General features: G+C 41.1%; 1 long non-coding RNA gene across 1 annotated transcript; it reads right to left on the bottom strand.

Annotated features, from left to right (window-relative positions):
* Positions 1-2,024: 2,024 nt before the first annotated feature.
* Positions 2,025-14,160, bottom strand: LOC134473729 (uncharacterized). The gene is made up of 5 exons (XR_010044147.1): positions 14,035-14,160; positions 13,193-13,416; positions 10,123-10,223; positions 9,871-9,996; positions 2,025-2,138 (listed from the first exon to the last, which is right to left on the bottom strand). It is a non-coding gene; the product is annotated as an uncharacterized LOC134473729 (long non-coding RNA).
* Between the last annotated feature and the right edge of the window lie 877 nt (positions 14,161-15,037).

Genomic DNA, 15,037 nt, shown 5'->3' with positions numbered 1-15,037 from the left:
TTAAATATTTTAAATCACATAAAAAGTATCTTTCTGCCTCTTATCAGTGAGACTCACAGAATTGGTTTCAGCTCCCAGTGCTTTGCTAACCCTTCAAACTGGAAACAACTCAGCCCTCCACAGTCTAAACCCATAACTAAACCATGAAATTCACAGGATGAAAGGAACCAATGCCAGAAGTGAATAAAATGTAGCTACTGCAACAATGTAGCTGTATCTTGCAGTAGAAGAGGAGGAAAAGAAACCAGAAGTAACAACAATGTATCTTGCATTCTTCCATTTAGATACACTAACGCACAAAAGAGCTTTAGTGAAAATGTTTAGGAATGAATATTTAAAGAGCAAAGCTATCAAAGCCAGGAGATCAAAACTATCAAAGTCTTGCATTTTGGGGGATGGCAATGTTCCTAGACAGTTGCTGCCTGGTTGTGAGACTGAGGCAAAAAGATCCTAAATTGGAGTCCATCCTGGGCAACTTAGGAACTCAGTGAGCCCCCGCCTCAAAGAAAAAATAAAAAAGCAGTGAGAATGTCCTTAGTTCAAAGGCCCTGTGTTTGAACCCCAGTATCAAAGTTAGAGGAAAGAATAGAGATAAGACAAATACAGCCTAGTTACCAAAATCTGAGGTTTAAGTTATATAAGCAATGCTATTAAAGAGAAAAATAGTAAACTGTATTTTGTCCTCCATAACTTTATACACACTTTTCTTCAGTATAATAGCGGTTTGTTAATAAATGTGACTGATAAGGGGCACTCCGTCATTTCATTTCAGAGGTCCCCGTGCTTCGGGTGTTTCTGCCAACAGTGCCAGTTGTGTCTTGTGGATATTTCTGGCAGTCTACCAGGTACAATCTAGGGCAGACAGGCATCATTTTTGGAAAGAAAAGTGTGTCAGCGTTAAGTCATATCCTGTTTGCACAGCTTAAATATACTGGAACACACTGCTTAGTGCTTTCCTAAAATAAAGAGCTAGGTCTAATTTTTAAGACCTTCTACACCAATCAGAAAAATACTTTTATTCACTTCTCTGATTTGACAGAATTCTAAGTGTGTCAAAGTCTAGCTGGGAAATTATTATTTTTTATGGAGGTTAACAGCAGAAATATTTATTGAGAGAAAGAAAGCTTCTGTCAGAAAGAGAGACAGAGGAGTCCCGAGTGGGTCCCCTGGGAAATTATTGTTAGAAACCTAAAGTGCTTTTCTCTATTATAATTTGTATTCCAGTGCCATGGAAAAGTATAAACATTCTGATTCCTTCTACATTTTATGTAACAGTTTGTATTTTTTCCCTTCTTTCTCTTTTTTTTTTTTTTTTTTTTTTTTTTTTTTTTTTTTTTTTTTTTTTTGTCTTTTTCCTTTTCATCGGTATCAGGGATCGAACTCACTACTGCCTGCTAACAAGGCAGGTGCTTATGCCGCTGAGCTAAATTCCCACCCCCTATTCCCTTCTCTTTCAAAGTTTATAAAATCCTCTCTTTAAACATGGAATTCTCAAAATCTTCAGAAGCTCTTTAGGAAAAAAAAAGCACATGAAGCTGGGTACGGTGGCATTCATCTGAGGACTTAGGAGGCTGAAGCAGGAGGATACACGTTGAGGCCAGCCTAAGCTATGTTGTGAGAGCTTGTCTCAAGAAACCAAAACCAGACAAACCAAAAATAATATTAAAATACAAAAAAAGAAAAAACAAGACACAAAAAAACCTCACACAAATAAGTAAAAAAATTTTTTTTAATTTTTTTGTATTTTTAGCCAGTGTTCAAACTTGCAACCTTGTGCTTGTCACACAGGCACTTGTGCCACTGATCTAAATCTCCAGCCTCCTGAAAATTTATTTTAAATGGAAGAAAACACAACAAATTTCAAATTTTACAGACAAATGATAAATACTACAAATTTCCCTCACATGCAGTGTTTAACTGCCTTATAACTAATTACTTTATAATGTGTGAAGAATCCTATATTTTTCTTACTTTTTTTTTGGCTGTTTATTTTTTGTAATAATTTCAACAGAGAGATGAGAAGACAAGTCAGGCTTTTCTCTCACACAGTGGACTAAAATTTATTTTTTTGGCGAGGGATATAGTTCAGTGGGAGTGGAAAAATTGGCCTAGCATGCATGAGGCCCTGGATCCAATCCCTACAACAGAAAAAAAAACCTTAGGTTAGTTTTTCTTATTTACATGTGTGTGTGTGTGTGTGTGTGTGTGTGTGTGTGTGTGTGTGGTGCTGGGGATTAAACACACCCTCAGCCCTGTTTTGTTTTGTTTTGTTTTGTTTTGTTTTGTTTTGTTTTGTTGAGACAGGGTCTCACTACAAACACAAAGCCATCCTTCTGCTTCAACCTCCCAAGTGCCCCCCACCCCCAGCTCTTTTAAAATTATTTTCGGTTTGAAACTGGGTCTCCCTAAGTCACTAAGATGCCCAGGCTGGCCTCAAATTTGTGATTCTCCCCCTTCAGTCTCACATTTTGCTGGAATTCAAAGCGTGCACCATCATGCCGAGCTTTCTTTACAATGTATTGTCATACTTTGTTGTTTTTAATTCTATATAAATTTGGGGAAAGTCCTTGACTCTATTATCTATTTCCAGAAATTTAAAACAATAACTATTTTCTATATGTAACAATTTGGCAGGTCAAGGGTTTGAGCAGGGTTTGGGCAGCCAACAGAGTCACTGGAGGTGTTTGGGTGACGTCCAGGCTGGTATGGAAGGTCTAGCCTCACCACACTGCAAATCATTCAGTCTGTCCTCCCGCCCTGCATCGCCTCAAGACTTTTCAAGCTCTCAACAGCAAGGTCTTGAGGTTCCTCCAGAGTGGCTCACTGCTCCAAGAGGCAGGTGGCATTGCTGACAGATGGCCCTTGCACTGGCAGTGTCTTCACAGCACAAAACCAGTTCATGCAGGAGGAAACAGACCCAGGCTCTGGCTGGAAGTTGAAGAAACATCACGGCTCTTTGGATTCTTCTCCCATGCTGCACTGGTACCTAATGAACATCTCTTTAGTTTCTGCAGATTTCTGGGACTCAGCTTGGCATTGCTCACTCCAAGCTCCTCGCTTTGCAATAGTCAGATGGAGGGTGGAGTGAGAGCCATGCCCAGATGCTCAGTGGCTGGAAGCACAAACTGACCCCTCTGCCTCTCTGAAGCCACAGCAGGAATGGCACGCTGCCCTGCATCTCTGGGTCACTGCCTCCTGCCGTGGCAGTCTGGGGGGTGTTTGGACGTCTGGTTTGATGTCTTGCTTCACCTGGAGTAATGTTCCGAGAAGCCCCAAGACTCCCGACTCAGCCACAGAAGTCACCCAGCTCCGTCTACAACATTTTTCGGGTCAAAACCAAGTAACACAGCCAGTGTAGATTTATGGGGAGGAGGCTGCATGATTTAGTCACTTTCCTCATTGCTTAGACACGAACCGAACACCTGCACCTTAAGGGAGGGGAAGTTTATTTTGGCTGGCTTTTCAGTCCATAGTCAGCTGACTCTAAAGCAAAGGAAAACATGGCAGATGGGAAGCAGGGTATGAGTCGAGGAGAATGGGCAGGGAGATGAACCCACCCAGGCCACACTACCAGTGACCCGCTGCTTCTCTCAGGGCCTCCTCCAAACAGCAAGTCAGCCATCAGCCCCCATAATTCAGTCACCTTTCAAAGCCCACCTGTAAGCACGCAAGGCTCTCAGGGACCTCAAGACATAAATCATAGCACTATAGAAGGACAGTAACACAGGAGGCAGTGGAGTCCTCTTTCAGACTAAACACCATTCCGGTAAAGTTCTTTATGATCTTTGGTGTTGAACATTCATGTTTCATGGGATGAATGGACACAGTGACATATGAGTGGTCTGGAGAGCCATTCATTCGTGGGACCAACCATGTCATAACTAGAAATGGAAGCAAATGCAGGCACATAACGATGTCAACTTAGACCTAGTTAACTCTCCCCCCAACTCAGTGGGCCTCCTAATTAACTCAAATATTGACAGCATCTACAAAGTCATCTGGCATGAGGAAAAGTATGACAGAGGAGTTCCAAGCAGAGAATTAGCAGACTTAACTATTTGGGATTAAATTATTTGAGGTTTGCAAATTTTCAAAATATATTGAATTATGTAAATGTATTATTAGAATCCCTCCCAAAGCTTTTAAAAGCCTAGAGCACACCTATCTTTCAACTAACTCTTCCAATGGACATTGAAGCATTTTTTTTATTTTTTATTTTATTTTTATTTATTTATTTATTTATTTTTTTTTGTCTTTTTTTCATTTTTATCGGTACCAGGGATCGAACTCATGACTGCCTGCTTGCAAGGCAGGTGCTTATGCCGCTGAGCTAAACCCCCAGCCCCTTGATTGAAGCATTTTTTGATCAAGTTGCAATGAACTGATTTTAATTTCCTGGTATTCTTTTCGAGCTGGACTTTTCACCGGTGGTGGAGGAACACGTTTGTAATCCCAGCACTCAGGAGACTGAGGCAGGAGGATTGCCACAAATTTGAGGCCAGCCTGGGCTACATAGGGAGTTCAAGACCAGCATGAATAAACAATAAGCCCTTTTTCAAAAAAGAAAAGAGGAAAAAGGGAAGAGGAGAGGAGAGAAGAGAAGAGGCTGGAATTTTTCTTGACTCCTAGGTCTTCATTAGGCAATGTACCAGTCTGATAGGACACACTATGCAACAACAAAAATGTTGACCCAGAAGTTTCATGGTTATACTAGTACAAAAATTTATTCACACACGTGCAAAATTGAGAGTCGGAACAGCTGTCCTCCCTATGTATCCAGCCACTGATGCAATTTCTGTGTTACCATGTCAGAGGAAGTAAGAGATGGTAAAATATACACAAGCCCTTCAAAGCTCCATTCAAAACCCATCCGCTGTGTGTTGGATCTAAAATCTCCTGACAAGGTTCATGTGGTCAGAGTTGGGGCTTTTGGAAGGTGATTGGATCATGAGGATTCCAATGTCATCAACAGTTTAATCTCCTGATGGATTCATAATTTGCTGTCATCATGGGAGGCATTGGAACTTGGGAGGTGGTACCTAGCTGAAGGAACCGGTCCTGAGGGTCTGGGCTCTAGGACTACATCTTTCCCTGTTCTGGCCACTTCGCTCCCAGTGCCTCCTGTCCACCATGAGGTGAGCAGCTCCACTCCACTACAGGCCCCTGCTAGGATGCTCTGCCTCCTCGTGGCCCAAAAGCAACAGACCCAGATGTCCATGAGCAGAAACCTCTGAAACCGTGAGCCAAAATAAGTCTTTCGTCCTATAAATTTTTTTATCAGTTATTTTATCATGGTGACAAAAAACTAACTACTATATGATCCCTGAGGTACTGGTTAAGCTCAGTGGAAGAGCATTTACATGTATAAAGCCTGGATTCATCCCTAGTGCCACAGGGAAAATAAGGGGCCCATGCACCTTCCACTTACTGTCCTTCAGCCAGAATGAAGCAAATGGCTGGTACAACTGGCAGTCACCATTACCCTGGTCACATCGGCCATCTAAAATTCTCTTACACCAACTACTGGCATTAACCTGACCAGTATCTTTATCACACTTTCTATCCAGGCCTTTCAACTTGTCTCTGCTTTTTATTAATACACAGTCAGTTCTGCAAGAAGAGGTGGCCTATTTGTATCACTAAACATTTTGTTCTGTCCTAGTACTCAGCAAATTTATGAGACAATGAATAAAACATTTAAGCTGTCAGATGTCTATTACAAGGCTCAAACCCAACTTTCCATAACTTCTTGAATAAAATATGAAAATTGTTTGCACACAGTTCTTTATTTCTTTTTATTACACTCCTATGAGTTATAATTTCTTATGTTCTCAGTTCCATTTTAAATACCATAAAGCTGGTCTTTAAGTCCTTCCCATCCCAAGGGCAAGCCAGTCTTCAGGCCAGTTGCCAGAAAATAGCTCCTGAGCCCGAGGCACATCCTACCTGGAGATTGTGAAGTGGTTTTGCATACCCAAGCTCTTGGAACATGATGTGTTTGTGGTGCATGGCTGTTTGCTGTGGTGAGGCTCAGGAGTAGGGACTGGAGCTGTGATCTGTCACACTGGCACTACCAGGACACATGATTGAGCTCCAGTCAAGCCATGGATACCAAGGACAGCAAGGATTTTTGTAATTCAAAGCATTTTGCATGAGTTATCACACATTACTGTTGGAGAATTAAGCAAATCCCATAGGAGTCCGATTGGAGCTAACCCTAACCTTAACCCTAATCCTAACCGTAACCCTAACCCGAGAAACTTATACCTGGATACTCCTATTTCTTTTGTTTGTATCCTTTCCCTGTAAATAAAGATCACCAAGCATTCAGCTGCTGTTCTGAGCCCTGTGAATTCTTCCAGTAAATCACAAGCCTGAGGGTGACTTGGGGCCCCCTAATACAATCTCTAATATACCAAGCCTTGTCACATTTCAAGATATATTTGTTGTAACCTTGGGCTTTCAGTTAGAAAAAAATGCTTTTTTGTAACTGACCCCCCAGCCCCCATCTGAGGATTGAACCCGGGGCCTCACACATACTAGTTATACATTCTATTTTTTTTTCCCCCTTTGTTAGTGGGAGTCAGGACTCAGGACCTCGTGCTTGCCAGGCAGGTGCTGTGCCACTGAGCTATATCCCTGGCTCCTTAGTTATATATTCTACCACTAAGCTATATGACCAACTCTTGAACTTCTTTATAATAAAATATTCCCGTGCTATTTTCCAGAAATATATGGTGTTAGATTTGTAGTTTGTTAGAATAACTCACTAAATAGAATAAAGAAGAGTTTTAAATCATTCTCATGTTTCTTGGCAAGCATAAAGTAAATATTAAGATCTAACCAGTTATCTCAAATAAAATGCAGTACACTGTTTTACTCTTTTAAAAGAAAGGCTAATTATGGTCTCCTCTTTTTAGAAAATCATAGGAAATATGGCTTAATTTTAACAGAGAAACCTATTGTATTTATTCAGAGAAACAGTTTTGACATACAGCATGATGCAAATGTGGTTTGAGAGTCAATAAATCTCTTCCTTAGTCATGGGTTAGACTGCATAGTTCCAACCGCACCTTGCTCCGCTATAACCTGCAATGAAAATCTCTTTTCCAATACATCATTAAGTCAGGAAGAAAAGGAATAAAACACACAGAAAAAAGTCAAGAAATGTGAAAGTCATATGTGAATACAAAAACATTATAAATTCTCAATTTAATGGCAAAAAGCTGTATTTTCAATCTAGCTTATTTGTGCTCTTAAGAATATTACTCTTGGGGCTGGGGATTTAGCTCAGTGGCATAAGCACCTGCTTTACAAGCAGGCAGTCGTGAGTTTGATCCCTGGTACCGATAAAAAGGAAAAAGACAAAAAAAAAAAAGAATATTATTCTTAGGTGGACCTTTGTATAGTAACTACTGGAAAATAGCAGTTCTACTCTAGACAGCCTTGGCTAGATTATGATGCAATATTCACCCCCTAACTGTAGATTAATAAAGCCAAAGTTTCTTACTTATGCTGTTTCAGCAAGAATGGCAAAGCCTTCTGTACCATTTTATCACATGGTTCAGGTTGACAGAGACTCTATCATCCAAGGATGTGAATATCTCAGTGTAAGATTCCTAAGGTCATTGGGCATGATGGCATGCGCCTGTAACCCTTGCACTCTGAGAGGCTGAGGCAAAGGATCAAAAATTCAAATTCTGCCTGCAAAACTTACTGATTTACTAACACTGTCTCAAAATAACATATTAAAAAACTGCTGGGGATATAGCTCAGTATGGTGACCCTGGTTAAATTCTCACTACGGTACTGAAGAAAAAAAGTAAGAGAAGAGAAGAGAGGAGAGGAGGGGAGGGGAGGGGAGGGGAGGGGGGGGGAGGGAAGGGAAAGGGAAGGGAAGGGAAGGGAAGGGAAGGGAAGGGAAGGGAAGGAAAAGGAAGTGAAGGGAAGGGAAGGGAAGGGAAGGGAAGGGAAAGGAAAGGAAAGACGGAAGGGAAGGGAAGGGAAGGGAAAGGGAGGGGAGAGGAGAGAAGGGGAGGGGAGGGGAGGGAAGGGAAGGGGAAGGGAGAGAAGGGGAAGGGAAGGAAAGATTAAGACTGCAGGTCATGATACACAGAAAGACGTACAAAAAACTTGTACTGGCTCTTGCATGCATCAGTCACCCTCCACAGCTCATTTTCTAGAGTAAACTACTGCAGGTTGGTCTTCCTGTGAAGTCGGTGTGTCACAGGCTAATGAGTCATCACTGCTGTGCTCATAGCAGAGTGAGAAGGTAAACAGGACAAGAACAGCACGAGTCTTCCCTTGAACCTCATGGAACCAACTTCTGTCTGCCCCACTAGATTCTGTGCTGCACGGTTTTACGTAACAGACTTGGTGACTTATACTGTACATCATGAGTTGGGTGCTGGCTTTGTATCTGTTGACTTCCACCACCACCTTGCTAAAAGAAAGCAAAACACCGTTTTCCAAAAGCAGCACTTGCCACTCAGAAGAAGCTGATCCTACTCTCTAGGATGACTTCGTGGCCCGAGTGACAGGCTTTGATTCAGGGAGAGCGGTGTAAACTGAGGTGTCGCAGTAGAATGAGCCTCAGCAGTCTGGCTTGAAGTATTGGGGCAAAGGTTTCCCCTCACGGTAGGCAGACATAAAACAGGGCACATACATATCATCTCCAGGAAAGCAGCCTCAGAAGGATGCCACACAGGGCAGCACGGCCAATGGAATGAGAGGGTAACAGAATCCAAACGCTGGATGGAGCCAGTCGTGAAACCCTGCCCCTTCTCTAGATTCACAGGGTGTCACCAGAAGGTCCTCAAGACAGCTGTTCTTTTGCATGTAGCTAAAGACAGTTTAACAGAACAAAGCTGCAAATCTTGAAAATGCCTGCAGATTTATAATACCTACAACAGCTCACATATCTGCAGTGAAATGACCCGTGGAACTTCTGCCTGCGCTCTGTCTCATGGAGTGATACTCGAGTCACAAGTATTACTTTTAAAAAGGACACCTTTCAACTGCCTGGACTCAGTAGTAAATTCGAGCCTTTACATACAACGTATTACTTATAGCTTTTATTTCCACATGTTTGTTTTTTGAGACAAGGTCTCATTATGTTGCCCAGGCTGGTCTTGAACTCAGAATCTTCTTGTCTGTGCCTCCCTAGTAGCTGGGATTTCAGGTGTATGACTCTGTACCAAGCTTCAATATATTACTTTTAGGCTATGGAACATAAAAGGCCTTTATAAATAGCATGGCATCATTAGCAAATAAATGCAATTATGCATTTATTTTAATTTAACATTAACTGAAAATTACCATGAGCAAACCACAATTATACTAGGACAGAATTAAAGTTAACTAAACATTATCTTTAAAATGTGGTGACTTTTCATGGTATAAATTATGAGGAAATATAATTAAAAACAAAATCTTCTCTGAAATATCCACAAAAGTAGGAGAGAAAGAAAACACTTTAATTATTAGATAAGCAATGAACCAGAATATAAAGCACATCACAGGCAATGTAATAAGACACTGCAGAGACAAAGAAATCTCACTGCCTTATGCAGCTGCATTAGTCCATTTTTTGTTGCTATAACAAAATATTTGAGGTTGAATAATGTACGCAGAAGAGGTTAGGGTCTGGGGATGCAGCTCAATGGCCACTGGGTTCAATCTCTAGTACTTAGAAGAGGAAAAAAGAAGAGAAGAGATTAATAAAGAAAGAACAGAAAGGAAGGAGGGAGGGAGGGGGAGAAAGAGATAATCAGCTCACAGTTTGGGCAGCCCCATCAGCTGACCTCTGTTGAGGATCTCATGGTGGATAACGTCATGATGGTAGCTTGTGCAAGAGTGATCATATGTTACCTGGTGTGGTGGTGCATGCCTGTAATTCCATACTTGGGAGGCTGAGGCAGAAGGATTGCTGTGAGTTTGAGGCCAATCTGGGCTATATAGTGAGTTCAAGGCCAGCCTGCACCACATGGCAAGATCCTGTATCAAAAAAAAAAAAAGGAAAAAAGGGATCCTATGGTAAGATAGAAAACTAGAGAAAAAAATCAACAGTAAGGCTCACTCCTCCTAACCACTGTCCCAGAAACAGAATCCAATAAGACCTACCTTAACCTGTTCCAAGGGTAGCATCTCCAGTGTCCTAGCCATGTCACACCATGTACCACCTGAACACCACCACATGATGACCAAAGGCCCGACACACAAACCTTTGAGGAGCAAACCACATTCAACCCATGATGTTAGCCAAACTGCTATGACTCAATACAGGTTTTCAAGGTAACAACTAATCTTCATACAAGAGTTGAAAGCAGTACTTGGCATATGCAGGAGGAGAGAATCTATCAGAGCTAACGGGCTTTTCCCAAAGGAACAACTAACATCTTTCTGTATGAGAGGAGATAGTTTTGCATGGTGGAAAAAGGTGGCCACTCATGGAGGCTCCATAGCTGAGGCAGAGGGGTGCTGGCTCCTGTGATATTTATATTTCAAAACAATTGGCTCCCAGGTTCTTCAAAGTGTCATTCCTAGATGGTGCAGCTGATGACATGCCTACTGAGTGTTTCAAAAGCATTTACATACAGCTCAAGAACAGAAGGAAAACATTTTCAATTATAAGTGCTTAAAGTAAATGCTCTAAGGAAAAAGGAAATATCTTCTTGTTTTTAATAAACAAAACAAACAAATTTGCTTTTATCTTTACATGATCTACATGTTTTGATTTGACTTTAGATACCAATAAAATAAAGTACAATTACCTATTATATGCCTGGTATTTACTCAGAAAGCCAAATTTTTTAAATCCTTATTCTAAAATTTAAAGTTCTGAAAATTATAAAATAATCTTATTAAGTGTACTCCTGAGATTCATTTGGTAACAAAATTTAACCCAAAATGGTGTAAGACTAGCCAGACATGCTTGTGAGCCTAGCATTCTGGGAAGAGGAAGCAGGATTGTAAATTCAAGGCTAGCCTGGGCAACTTAAAGATTTGGTGAGACCTTGTCTCAAAATAAAAACTAAAAACAAACTAAAAGGCTGGGGGTGTAACTCAGTGCAAAGGTCTTGAGCAAAAACAACACTAATGATAATGACAAAAATGAAGAAATAAATGAGACAAGTTGATGTGAATCACCTCACTACACTTTGCTGAGAATTAATAATGTTTCTGAATATATAGTCAATGCCGAAGACTCTATTTAATTAACTTTAGTTATTGTTTTATATTGGATTTTGGAAAAAAAAACATTAAAATGTAGGATTGAAAGTAGAACATTACATTCAATACGCATGTGATATCCTTTAAATTTAATCCTAAATTATACTCAGTTAACACAAGTCCAAGAAGTAGAAAGAAAAATAAAACAAAGTAGAGAGACTGGGACAAAGGGAAGCATGATACATACATACGCCAGCAAGCATCATCCGTCTCTGCTAAATACCAGGACTTTAGCACACATCCTAACACAGGGCAGAAGTTGAGTATTTATTTATGAGGGTACAGGAGGAAGAAAGCTGGACAGGAAGAGGAAATGGGAAAAGACAATCAGAATAAGCATATTCTAGAACTGGAGGGATCCTAGAGGCTGGGGAGAGAAGGATGCCAAGTACAGACAGGAGACGACAGGAGAGCGACTAGAGGCACCTGCTGACAGCTTCACGGAGATGAGAGAGATGCCCAGAGGCCTGCTATTAACTTTGACCATTGAAATGGTAACTCATCAGTTCAAGACTTTCCCCTAAGTTATTTATAATTAAATTTTTAGAGGAGGCCTGAGAAAAGCCTGGCCACAAACGTTCACTAAGAAGGCAGTCATTCTTTTGACTGAGCTGACACTGAAAGATGAGTTGATGATTGAAGTCCAGCAGTGTCTGAGGCTACAGAGAAGTTCCTTTGTTTTGTTTCTTTTCTTTTCTATTTCTTTCATTCTTGTGGTGGGGATTGAACTTTGGGCCGTCACACTGAGCCACAGATTTTTGGGGGAGACAGGTCCTCACTAAGTCACTGTTTCCCAGGCTGGACTCAAATTTGCCACCCTATCACCTCAGCCTGCAGAGTGCTGGGATTGCAGGTGTGTACACCCATACTGGGCTCCGCAGACTGCTGCTTTAGAATTAGTAGAAAGTACCTCAGCATCCTATATGTCTGCACTTCAAACAGATGTTTTCACAGAGCGTTCCAGGAGAATGGTTCCTTTTTTGTTTTGGTAATGTCAGCAGTGATCAGTCATTTCTTTAAGAAGCCTTTGCAGCTGAATTATTCAGGAGATCCCAAAACTTTCAAGTTTTTCCCTATAGATGTCTCCCCTTTAAGTTTTCCTTGTTACAAAGTGTTATATTTATCCTAACTCTGGAGATCTTATCCAGATTATAAGGAATTGTAAGAATTTGAGTTAGGGGGGTAAATTGACAGAAGAAATTGTCAACTGAGGTACAGTTTAGCAAAGGCTGGTGCTGTAGGTGTTAAAAAAGAACTTACCACTAACAGTCAAGGAATATAGAAAATTTAAGAATTTATCATTGCACAGTAAGACAGCAGCAGGCGAGTCCAAGAGAAGACCTCATAATGAGGGAGAAAGGCTGAGATCGTTATATTTGATTTTAATGTACGGGAAGGATCTGGAAATGTCATCCCAGGGATGATTTCATCAGGTCACATGGTTCCATTGTTATCCGTCTCAGTTCCGAGGACACTCAGGTGTTGTTTGAAGAAGGACGTAATGTTTTTATTTGGCAGGGTTCAGTGCCCTTGGCATTGCCAGAAACAGTCTCTCTGAGGGAAATTAGTTGACAAATGTGTAAATATTGACCAATGTCAGCAGTCAAGGGGATCAGAATAAAATATGTATGTTTGTTCTGGTGGGGGACTTTTGATGTTAGATTGTAATAGAGGAAGAAAGCGTATCCTTTAACGTATAACAAGCTGTTAGATGATCTAGTGATGCATGCATGGCTTTTGAGCATGGCTTATAAAAGTGCAGTTAATGTTCTACTATAGACTTATCACTCAGCTGCAATGTCATTTTTAAAGAAACAATGCTAAAATAACCATGATTCCCCACAGGAATGCCTAAAAGAAATTATTTTAATCACTAGGTAAGTGATGTGTGCATTTGAAAATACAGTGAGAAGCAAACATCTACTTTTAGTTTTGTTATGGTTTAAGCATTTGGAATCACCTGAATATGATCAGCTAACTGTGCTGTGAGGTAGCAGGGTCTGGACAGAAGAGACAGGCGTGACCTGGACGGGTACATCTTCCTCTTTGACGCCTGCCTTCTTTGCTCTGTTTCTTGGCCACCATGTCATGAGTAGCTTTTCATCTGCCCTGAACTCCATCACACCATTTCCGCCTTGTGATACAGGAGAAACATAACTCCCAACCTGCGCCAGGTTTGTGTCCCTGAAATCAAAGAATGAGTTCTAAAGAACAACAGACATTAAGAGTCAGAAAGATTTATTGTGAGAGCTCCTGAGAGATAGGGGGGTCCCCAAAGCAGGTTGCTACTGAGGTCCTTTGTCAGGGATAGTTTATACAGCAAAGCCACAATGTGGGTACCACATGGGTCAAACTACAGTTCACCTATAGGATTACAAATAGAGCTGCTTAGCTACTATTGATTCAACAGGGAACCAAGTCACCCAGTGTGGGTACATGGAAAGAGCAAGACATATTTGGAAAGAGATGAGCCTGGATGCTCTGGTCAACCACCCTGGTGACTGATGTCTAGCGAAACTTTCTGGACCAAGTTGTACTAATTACAGTACAAACTCAAGTTACTGTTATATCTTAGGGAGGCATGTAGCCCTGGCCTGTGTATCTCTATCTTGAGGACTGGTCTTCAAATACACTTCTAACCACAATGCTAATATCTTTATTTTTCACTGACTCCCTTGAAAGCTCAGTCCTTCTTTGACTTAGCTGCATATAATATCCCCCCATTTTAGTTACTTTTCTTGTTGCTGGAACAAAATGCCTGATACCAAAAATTAGAGAGGAAAAGAGGTTTATTTAGCTCACAGTTTGTAGAGGTTTCAATCCATAATTGGCTGGATTCAGGGCAGGGTGGCACATGCCAGAGAAGCAATAGTTCAAGAGGGAAGATACCAAAGAGGGGAGATATAAAAGAGGGAGAGCAAGCCTCTTTCCCTCCCTTTGTAATGAATGCAAGGCTCCTCCCCCGGGGCAGGTGCAGCACTCACACCCTTAACCCCACATTAGACCATGAATCAGTCACAAACTACAGATTCAGCCACCTCTGAAACCCCCACCCCCATGACTGCATGGGACTTTGAAAAGACATCCAGACACAAACTCTAGCCCCTCACCTGCAAAGAGCTATCCCTAATTGTGGTTAGGGAGAGTGGGCATAGTTTCAATCCAGCTGCTTCAAGCTGTGAAGGATTGGTTTGGGGTAGATTACAGTGGGACCTTCTCCTTAAAGCCAACCCAAAGGGCCTTGGATAAAGGACATGTTGGGGTATAGCAGGGATGAACTCCCTTAACAAGACTGAGATGGTGAATCCTGGTAAAAGAAGTTTGGTATGTTTGTCATTGGTTCCATCTGCATGTTTCTTTGGAATCTGGCAGTCTTTAAGTGAGAATAAATAAATTTTTCCAAGAGGCTAAATGATACATGGCCAAAGCATGAGCATTCGAACAGAAAGGCAGACTGAGAGAAGAGCCACACCCAGACATCATTTTAAGGGTTGGAATAGCCATCAAAACCTAGATCTCTCTCCTTACAGAAGTTTTCTGTAAGTCTGATATTTGTCTCAAATTTAAATTCTCCCACTTTTAACATTAAGAAGATACAAGGTTTGATGATTTTGAAGGACAATTTTAGCTAAGGATTTACAGAATTCTTGTTTAGCTTTTATAGCTTTCAATGTAGGTTTCTCTTTTCACTGAAACACAACAATGGTCAGCTACAAGTGAGCTGGAAATTGCCAGCAGGGGTCAGTGCTTGGAGCCCCCTTTCTATATCTAGCCTTTATTACTCTGGTATTATTTTTATACATCT

The sequence above is a fragment of the Cavia porcellus genome, unplaced genomic scaffold (genome assembly GCF_034190915.1).
Source record: "Cavia porcellus strain 051 isolate PalLab524CR breed Dunkin Hartley unplaced genomic scaffold, mCavPor4.1 scaffold_2, whole genome shotgun sequence".
NCBI classification, from domain to species: Eukaryota; Metazoa; Chordata; class Mammalia; order Rodentia; family Caviidae; genus Cavia; species Cavia porcellus.
Note: the sequence above shows the minus strand (reverse complement) of the source record. Positions and strands in the feature narration are given on the sequence as shown.